General features: G+C 35.5%; 1 long non-coding RNA gene across 1 annotated transcript; it reads left to right on the top strand.

Moving 5' to 3' along the window:
* The first annotated feature begins 2,404 nt into the window (after window positions 1-2,404).
* LOC140010261 (uncharacterized) lies at window positions 2,405-6,919 on the top strand. Its single transcript, XR_011817562.1, has 2 exons — window positions 2,405-6,249; window positions 6,328-6,919. It is a non-coding gene; the product is annotated as an uncharacterized lncRNA (long non-coding RNA).
* The last annotated feature ends 2,494 nt before the right edge of the window (window positions 6,920-9,413 follow it).

The following is a 9,413-nucleotide window of genomic DNA, read 5'->3' as shown; positions in this document are numbered from 1 at the left end:
GGTTGGGGTGTAGAGGGTTGAGGTCTACGGGTTCGAGATTTAGAAGTGGATATTTGTTTGACCATAGTGTCTACCATGCACAATCACCAAGAGAAACAGAATTTTCACCAAATATATGAAGCAAATAATCTAGAGGTTGTAACTACGTCCAATGCAACAATCAACTCATTAAGCACAGATTATTGCACAATTTATCCAACCAAAATTGCAACGAATGTCCCAAACAAATCAACACACAATCAATAGGAAGATTACTCCTTGTAGACACTAAAATTTCATTTATTTTATTCAATATTAGCTTTATTCTTGTTTTATTTTATTTTATTTTTATTTTTATTGATAGTTAATGTTCATTTTTCTTTATTTTTATAAATTAGGTTTATTATTTTTATTTTTAAGGTATGTTTGTATTAAATTTCTAAAAAAAAAAATTCTCACAAAAAATTCAAAATTTGTCTTTAATCCTTTTAGACTCAATTTTTTTAAGATAAATGAAAATTGTGCAATGCATTTGCAATTAGGAATTAACATTTATTTTGTTTACCTAAATTGTTTTTGAAAAATATATCTACCTATTATATAAGAAAAAAGCCAAGTTACTATAGCACCCCATCTTTTTGACACATGTATTGCACATATTTTTGATAAGTGGATTCTTGGTCATTTTAGCTAAACTTTTCCTTCCCCTTTTTGATTCAATTGGGCCAAAATAATTAAAATATTTTTTCTCCTTCAGAAAATCAACTGTGTCGCTTCTTCTTCTTCTTGCGGCAAGTGCTGTTATTTTTTATTTTTTAAAACTAATTTAACTAAAATTGTTGCCATGTTCTTTTTTTTTCGTCAAGATGATTAGCTACTTAACAAAGAGAAGTTTTTATTATTTTTTTTATCCCATTTTACATTTTCTTTTCTTCCTTTTTTTTCTTCTTGTCTAATCTCTCACATTTGCTCTATTCTTCGATCATAATGTTATAGTCAACTGGCATTTGTTTGTTAAATTTATAGGATGATGCTATTATTTGGTATTTTTCATGGATAAAAGGTGAAATATTAAAATATGTAAAAAGATCTTAGAATTCATTTTATACCAATGATCATTTTCTATGAAGAATAGAACAATAATTCTTTCTTTTCCTTTCTCCTCCCACGATTTGATTTCTTACTTCACATTTTTTTTCTTTTTCTTTGTTTTTGGTTATATTTTGTAATTATCTACAATTTTGTGTATTTTTTAAAGAGAAAAGATATATCATGTGATGCTTCCACCAAGATAAATCTAGCTAGGCATTCTTCTACCTCTGTGTTCTATAAGATTTTGTATATATTTAAACTAACGTTAATTTTTGTTTGTTTTTTAATTATTCAGGTTCTGTAGTATCAATTGGGTTGGCATATAAAAATTGTAGTTGGTGGTAGAAGTCACAATTAAAAATTGTTAGAAAATTCAATTTTGATTAGGAAGATGTTTTTGCAATAAAAAAAATGGTTCAATTCTAATTTGTATATATAGATTTGGAAACGTAGCAATTTATATTTTTTATCTAACCTTGCTATTTATATTCTGGAGCTGCAGGATAATGTTGTCACCTTTAAATGGGATTTAAATAAATAAAGAAAGAAAAATGTGAAACTTTAGAGTAAGTTATATTGATGTTGAAGATTGTGACATGTCTTAGTGGCTTTCTAAACTTTTTCTCATTATTAAAATACTAGAAGCATTATGACTGCTTTTGATTTAGTTACAACTAAGACTATGCTGCTAATTAATACAGCAATGCACTTGTAGTGTATTGATTTTCTCTCTTTTTTGGGTATTATCATAATAATAGTTAAAAAATCTTTATTCAAATCACAATAAATAGGGGTATTAACTTCATAGATGGAATTTCTCTTCACAACAAATTTTGAGGGAAATTTTATTTATACTCTATATTTTATTAATTGTATTCCTACAATAAATAAAAACTATATGATAAAAATAATAGTAAAAATGTGATTAACAAAAATGAGAGTTCAAATAATATTTGTTAATTTTAATTGTTTGAGGCCTAATTTTCTCCTATATTTCTATTGATTTATCATGTATCAAAATAATTTGATGTTATGTGTTTGACTAAATTTCTAGGGGCCAAGCTGTGCAAAGCACAGCTCAAGTACCTCTAGTAATAAATAAATGAAAATAAGAAGACAAGTGTATTAGAGGATCATTAGACAAGTGTATTAGGGGATATTAGACAAGTGGAGTGCATGCAAATAGGATAAATGTCCTCATTCTTGGTTGACAACACATGCAAAGGGGGGTAGGTGGCAAGACACTTGGAGGCTTAGGAAAATTCTAGAAAAAAAGAGGGAAATCTGGCAAAGGGATAGGCCATGGGCAACGAGGCAAGAGCAAGAAGGAGAAACCGGAAAAGAAAAAGAAAGGGTTGGAGGAAAGAAAGAAAAAGTCAAGCGAGAGAGAGAGCTGAGGGTGACGGGCTGGAGGAGAAAGGGTAGGAAACCAGAAAGAGAGACCAAGAAGAGACAGGAGATTGAGGGAAAAGAAAAGTTACGGGCAAAAGCAAGAAGGAAAGCTAGAGAGCTTTCGGGCAGTAGAGAGGAAACAAGGAAGGGAAGGCTGCGCGGGGGAGGAGCAAAGAAAACCAGAAAGGGCTTCGGGCAAGAGAGGTTTTAAGAGAGGAAAAGAAAAAGGGTTTCATGGGGAGAAATCCAAAAAAAAAAAAAAAAGAGGGGGGAACAGCTGAACAAGGAGGGTTTCTGGGATAAGGAAGCAACAGCAAAGAAAGAAAGAGAGCTGGAGGGAGAGAAAAAGCTTGGAGAGGCTACGGGCTAGGCAGGAGAAAAACCAGGGAAGAAAAAGAAAGGGGGGCTGCTACCAAGAGAGAAAAAAGAGAGCTTGGGGGAAATATGAAAAAAAGGAAACAAGAGGAAGGAAGGAGCTTCGGGCTGGCTGGAGAAGAAAGGAAGAAGGAAAAGTTGCAGAAAATCTGGTACCAGGCTGGCAGACCAATGCTAGACCAAGCTTCTGATTCTGATTTGTAGTTTTTGAGTGATTTCGTGGGTTCTGCACCTTCTTGGGAGGTATTAGGAGAAATTTTGTTCACAAAGCGCTGGGAGAAACGGCTCTAAGCAAGTGAAATCTCGGCCCAAAGTAGCGCCTTCATCAGGGCTGAAAGTTTTTTGCAAAAACAGTTCGTGGGTTGCGTCTTCCAGAACCGCTCGTTTCTTGGGGCATTTCACGATCGTCTAGCGGCTTTAGTGCTCTCAGGTAATCATGGATTCCTCTCAATGTTGGTTTAATACAACTTTCATAGAGATTTGAGTCACTGATGCATGATTTTCTTCCTTTTCTAAGTTTTTAGTTGTTGCTCATGCCTGATGACGATGACTGTGGGTATGTTTGAGGATGTTGTTGTGCTATTGATAGGCTTGGTGTCGGCCCTTTGTTCATTTAATGTGAATCTGAACTAAGAATTCAATCGAGAGGCCATGAGCAGATAGTGTTTCCCACATATGTAATCTGATGAACTAAATGTTGCATTTTTGGTTCCTGTTTGTGTGTGTAATTTGGTTCTGAGAATTCTTAGGAGGGCAAAGTACAAGATTTGGGTTTGATTGTTGTTTTGGCTTGAGAGTTTGGTGCTTGTTTGATTTTGACATGAAAACCCAGAACTTGAAACCAATGAACGAACCTGGGTTCTTGCAAGTTCCTCAGTTCAGATTTTTCCTTTTATGTGTTTAGCATCATATCTTGATGATGGGTTTGGGAATTTGACAAGGACTTGAGATTGGATTTGTTGTTAAAATTGCTGCATAAGATTCCAAGCTTGTTTCGGATGAACCCAGAAACAGCTAAGAAGAAGAATAGCTTCTGCGAAGCATGCATGAAAAGCTTTCCAAAATTGCAGTCCGACCCCTAGACTTTCTCCTTATTCTACTATGGCCCATAAAATTGGGAAATTTGACCAATCGGGTCCTTTTTAAATGTTATTTTTCTTTGATATGACTTAATGGGTTTTTGAATAGATTTTTAGTGAATTTTAGGATGAATTTGAAGGCTTAATAATTTTTTTGATAGATTTATAATCTTGATTTGAATTTTAGTAGAATTTTGGGGTAATTTTATTGTTTAACTATAGCAAATGGGTTTTCATTCATTTTTTGTGGATTTTAGCATTTAGTTTTGATAGACTTTATCTTAAACCTTAATTCTATTATTTTCATTTAGACCCTAATATTTGTAATAATAATAATTTGACCCCTCAAACTTCTTTAATTGTTTCAATTGGGTCCTTGTTTATTTTAATTTATTGAATATGGGTTGTTTATTTTTATTTAAATGATTTGATTAATTCAATTTCGTATTTATTTCCATTTCTTGTGATTATTTGTTAATTAAAGTGATGCCTTGACCATTTTATTGTTTTGGAGGTTAAATAAGAAAATTGCATTTCATTAGACAACCAATTCAAGGGAGGTACGCTCTACTTCTTTATTTTGATTTTATTTGACCCAATGTGTTCCTATGTGATTTTATGTGTGTAATTGCATGCTTTTGAATGTGTTTCTTTATTTTATTTTATTTAATTATTCACTTTATTGGTTTTTATCTTGTATATTCATTTTTTAATTTCGGTTATTTAAGAGGCATTAAATGCCAAAATTATAATAGTTAGGTTATTATTTCATTTTATTTAATTCTTTCCCCTTTTATATTGTAGTTAGGGTCCTCCGAATGTAATCGTTAGGTCTTTATTTGCTTTTTTTGTTTTGCGTGTTTTACATACTTGTGTGTTTATGTGTTACTCGCTTTCTTAGGGTCTTGCATCTAGATATCATGCTTATGTGCTATGTGCTATATATAATTTATATGTTTATTTGCTTTATTATGTTTTACATGATTTATTTGATTGTAATAAATGCATGACGTCACCATACTAGTTCAACGTTAGTTGTGGCCCTTTTTCTCGATTCCACACTAGTTCAATACTAGTTGTGGCCCTCCTTTCTAATTTTTCACTAGTCCAACGCTAGTGAGAACTTATAGATACGAGTTAGTCCAATGCTAGACCCTTAGAGACCATTCACGCGCTAGATCATGTTTGTATGATAATCACTACATTTGCATGCATATTTTCTATCTTTTAGGGTCCTTACCATTTTTGTATGATATTTTCCCCTTATGTACATCCCTTATCCATATTTTCCCTATATGTATATTCCTTACCCCTATGTGTGGAACATGGCATTTTAGGACTTGCATTCCATTTAAGAATTAGAATTAGATTAGTACATTTTTGCTTGATTAGATAGAAAATACCCCTTGAATATGGGATATGGACGAGTGTGGCTTTTCTATCCTTAGCACGCTCGTTTTCTCTCTATAAAAGGAAAAATTGAGTAACGAATTTTAGCCCCACACCTGTTATGATACATTCCTTTAGGTCATGTATATTATTATTTTCTTTTCTTTTCTTTCTTTCGAGTCTTATATTTTGCATGTTCGTGACCTCTTCGAAGAGTCACTCTTGGGCATTACAATTAATGTGATTTGCACCAATCAAGTTTTGAAGAGATATTCCGACCCCCTGATATCCTCTTAGATTTAGGTTTTGCATCCATATAGTGACATCCAAATGTGATAAATTCTTAGGTTAAAATAAGAAAAGTTTTTGATTAAATCACGCAACTGGCTTTGGTTAGATTGAAAGGGTGCCTTGGATTTTATCATTGCCTTCCCTTTTTTCAAATGTGACTCCCGACCCCTTTTCTCTTGATTTTTGCATACTTGAAATCGTTTAAAAAGGGTTTTCTCTACTTTTTTTTTTGAAAATTCATTTTAGGTAACTTGGTACACTTTAACTTAATACCAAGTGGCGACTCCTTTTTTTTTTTTTATTAAAAACCCTTTTTAACTATTATTTTTGGGTCAAAATCATCGCACTTTTAGTCCCATTTAGGCCCATTTTCTTTATTTAGTTTCTAAAAATCAAAAACTTTTTTTTCAATCAAAATCAATCAAAAAATTCATTTTTATAAACCCGTAATCGTAATTTCATTTTTTTCCAAAAAATGGGGCGCGACACTCCCAACAATGCAATTTAATTCAACCGATTTCAACAACCAAATCAAGGGCCACTGGTGTCTCCCAATTCAATAGTCAAATGCAGAATTTATCGAACCACAATATCAAAAAATTTCCGAACAATGCAGCAGTTTAAATGAAGAATCAGATGACTCCCAGATTCGGTATAATTCAACAGAGCATTTCCCAATTGAGTCAAATAATTACTTCCAGAAATAATACTTCAAAATTTGATACTCCAGGGAGTTAGTTGAGGGGGGAAATAAGTGGATTACATGTACCTCTGAGATAATAAAGTGTGGCGGTTGAGGGATTGGCGGTGGCGCATGTTGGTGGTTAAGGCAGCAGCGTGCAACGGCTTGTGACGGAGCTAGGTGGTAGACGGCCATGGGTCGGGCGCGATGTGTGTCAAAGCTGTGGTGGCGTGCATCGGATGCTGCAAGAGAGAGAGAGAGAGAGACGTGGCGGCGCAACAATAACGGAGCAGCAACAGTAGCGGCGCGCGACGAGAAAGGTACGCTAGGGGAGCAGTGGACAGTGTGGCAGTCATCCATGCTATGGTGGGCGAAGCAATGGAGAACAGCAGTGGCAGTGGTTGCGACAAAGAAGACGGCGACGGACGTCAAGGCGATAAAGACGGTGGTGGCAGCAGTCGTGGGTTTCGGGTGAAAAGGAAAAAGGGAAGACAGGGGAGGAAGAAAGAAAGAAAAGAGAAAGAAAGGAAAAAGAAAGAAAGAAGAAAGAGAACCAAAATAGGCTGCGATTTTTTTATATATAAAGATGAATCTAAAGATTTGAAAATTAAAAATTTGAATTTAAGTGAAATTTATTTTATTTATTTATTTTTTATACATACCTTTCCCTCGAACATGATGTAGCACGTCAAGAAGGCAAGAACCTTCTAATAAATGTCTGTTAAGTTCAAAGTTACCACATACCCGGTTGATGCTGACGTGTCATAAGGGTGGAAACCTTTCTGATGAAGATTTTGAGGATTGCACATTACCACGTGCCCAGGTGACGTGGGCACGTCATGAAGGCAAGGACCCTTCTAATGAGAGTTGTTGAATTAAAAGTTACCTCGCGCCTTGTTGACGTGGACGTGTCATGTCGGTCAGTCCGCTCCAAGATCGAAGGAAGAGCTCTTTAGGTGACTTGACGCAAGCACGTTATGAGGGTTGAAACCTTTCTGATAAAGCACCTGGGAGTTGTATATTACCACGCGCCCTGTTGACGCTGGCGCGTTATGTCAGGGGAACACCTACTAATCATCAGAAACGAAAAATTAAATCAAAAATTTGGAAAAACTTTAAGAAAACATATTGAAGTTATCAACTAAAGTTGAACAACAACTAAAGGAAATTGGGCTGCCTCCCAAAAAGCGTCTTTCTTTAACATCTTTGGTTAGACATGGTTAGGTGTTAGCAATTGGAGCAATTTGGTGCGTCCAAATGTGTCACCTTCACTTCTCCACTTGGAAAGCTCTCATAATAGTGTTTGAGACGGTGTCCATTCATCATAAACTTTTTGGCTGTCGTAGTGCTCTGGATTTATACTGCACCATAGTGAAAGATGTGAGTAACAATAAAAAGGTCAATCCATCTGGAATGCAGTTTACCTGGAACAGCTTAAACTTGGATTGGTATAGGAGAACCTTTTGACCAACTTCAAAAGTCTTCCTAGAGATTTGTTGGTTATGGAACACCCCACTTCTCTCCTTGTAAATTAATGCATTCTTATATGTTTTGCTCTGGATCTCCTCCAATTCTTGCAAGTCCAACTTTCGATGAGCACTAGCCTCCTCTAAATTCATATTACACTGCTTTATCATTCAAAAGGCCTTGTGCTCAAATTCCATTGGGAGGTGACACGGCTTCCCGAATATCAATCTATAGGGTGACATCCCTATAGGAGGCTTATACGCCGTCCAATAGGTTTAAAGTGCATCTTTCAACCATTGACCCCAATCCTTTCTATCGGGTCACACCATTTTTTCTAAGATAGACTTGATTTCTCGATTCGATACTTCGGTTTGGCCATTGGTTTGAAGGTGGTATGATGTTGAGACATTGTGGAGCACACCATACCATCAAAATAGCGTAGCTATGGTCTTATTGCAGAAGTGCATCCCCCTGTCACTAATAATGGTTCTTGGCATCCCAAAACGCACAAAAATATTGGAATTAATAAAATCTGAAACTACTTCTGAATCATTAGTCCGGGTGGCTTTAACTTCCACCTATTTGGAAACATAATCAACTGCCAAGATGATATAAAGGAAACCAAACGACATGGGAAAAGGGCCCATAAAGTCAATCCCTCATACGTCAAAAATTTCAACAAAGAACATTGAAATTTGAGACGTCAGATCTCTACGAAAAATGTTACATACTTTTTGACATCTTTCACACGACTTACAGAACATGTAGGCATCTTTGAATAGTGAAGGCCAGTAGAACCCGCTCTCTAACACCTTACGAGCTGTCCTCTTAGGTCCAATGTGACCTCTATAGGCAAAAGAATGAAAAAAAGTTAAGATTGAGTGATATTCATTCTCACTTACGCACCTTTGTATTACTTGATCAGCACAATGCTTCTACAGATACGGTCGTCCCATATGTAGTATTTGGCGTCGCTCTTTAACTTGTCCCTTTTTGCTTTGGGCCAACCTGCATGTAATTTACCAGTTATTAGGTAATTAACTAAATCAGCATATCAAGGCAATTTAGAATTTAGAGAAAATAATTGTTCATCAGGGAATGTATCTTTCAATAGCACGTTCTCCTCTCCAACTGATATGCGACTTAAATGGTCAGCTACCAAATTCTCCGAATCACTTTTATCCCTTATCTCCAGGTCAAATTCTTGCAAGAGCAATATCCACCTTATCAGCCTCGGTTTCGCATCTTTCTTGGTCATTAGGTACCTCAACGTTGTATGATCAGAAAATACAATAACTTTACCACCTAATAAATATGACCTGAATTTTTCTAAAGAAAAAATAACTGCTAAAACCTCTTTTTTAGTAGTGGAGTAATTCAATTGACCTCCACTCAAGACTCCGGACGTGTAGTAGATGACGTGAGCTGCTTTTCCTACTCTCTGCCCCAACACTACTCCCACTACATGATCACTAGTATCATACATGATCTCAAATAAGAGATTCCAATCAAGAGGTTGAATGATCGGTGATGATGTCAACAGCTCCTTTAACTTGTCGAATGCTCTCTCACACTCGACATTGAACTCAAAGGCCACATCTTTTTGTAAGAATTTGAATAGAGGAGCTCCGGTGTTCGAGAAATTCTTATGAACCTTCGGTAGAAAC

This window comes from Coffea arabica, chromosome 7c, assembly GCF_036785885.1.
Source record: "Coffea arabica cultivar ET-39 chromosome 7c, Coffea Arabica ET-39 HiFi, whole genome shotgun sequence".
Taxonomy (NCBI): Eukaryota; Viridiplantae; Streptophyta; class Magnoliopsida; order Gentianales; family Rubiaceae; genus Coffea; species Coffea arabica.
This window is presented reverse-complemented; position numbering and strand designations above follow the sequence as displayed.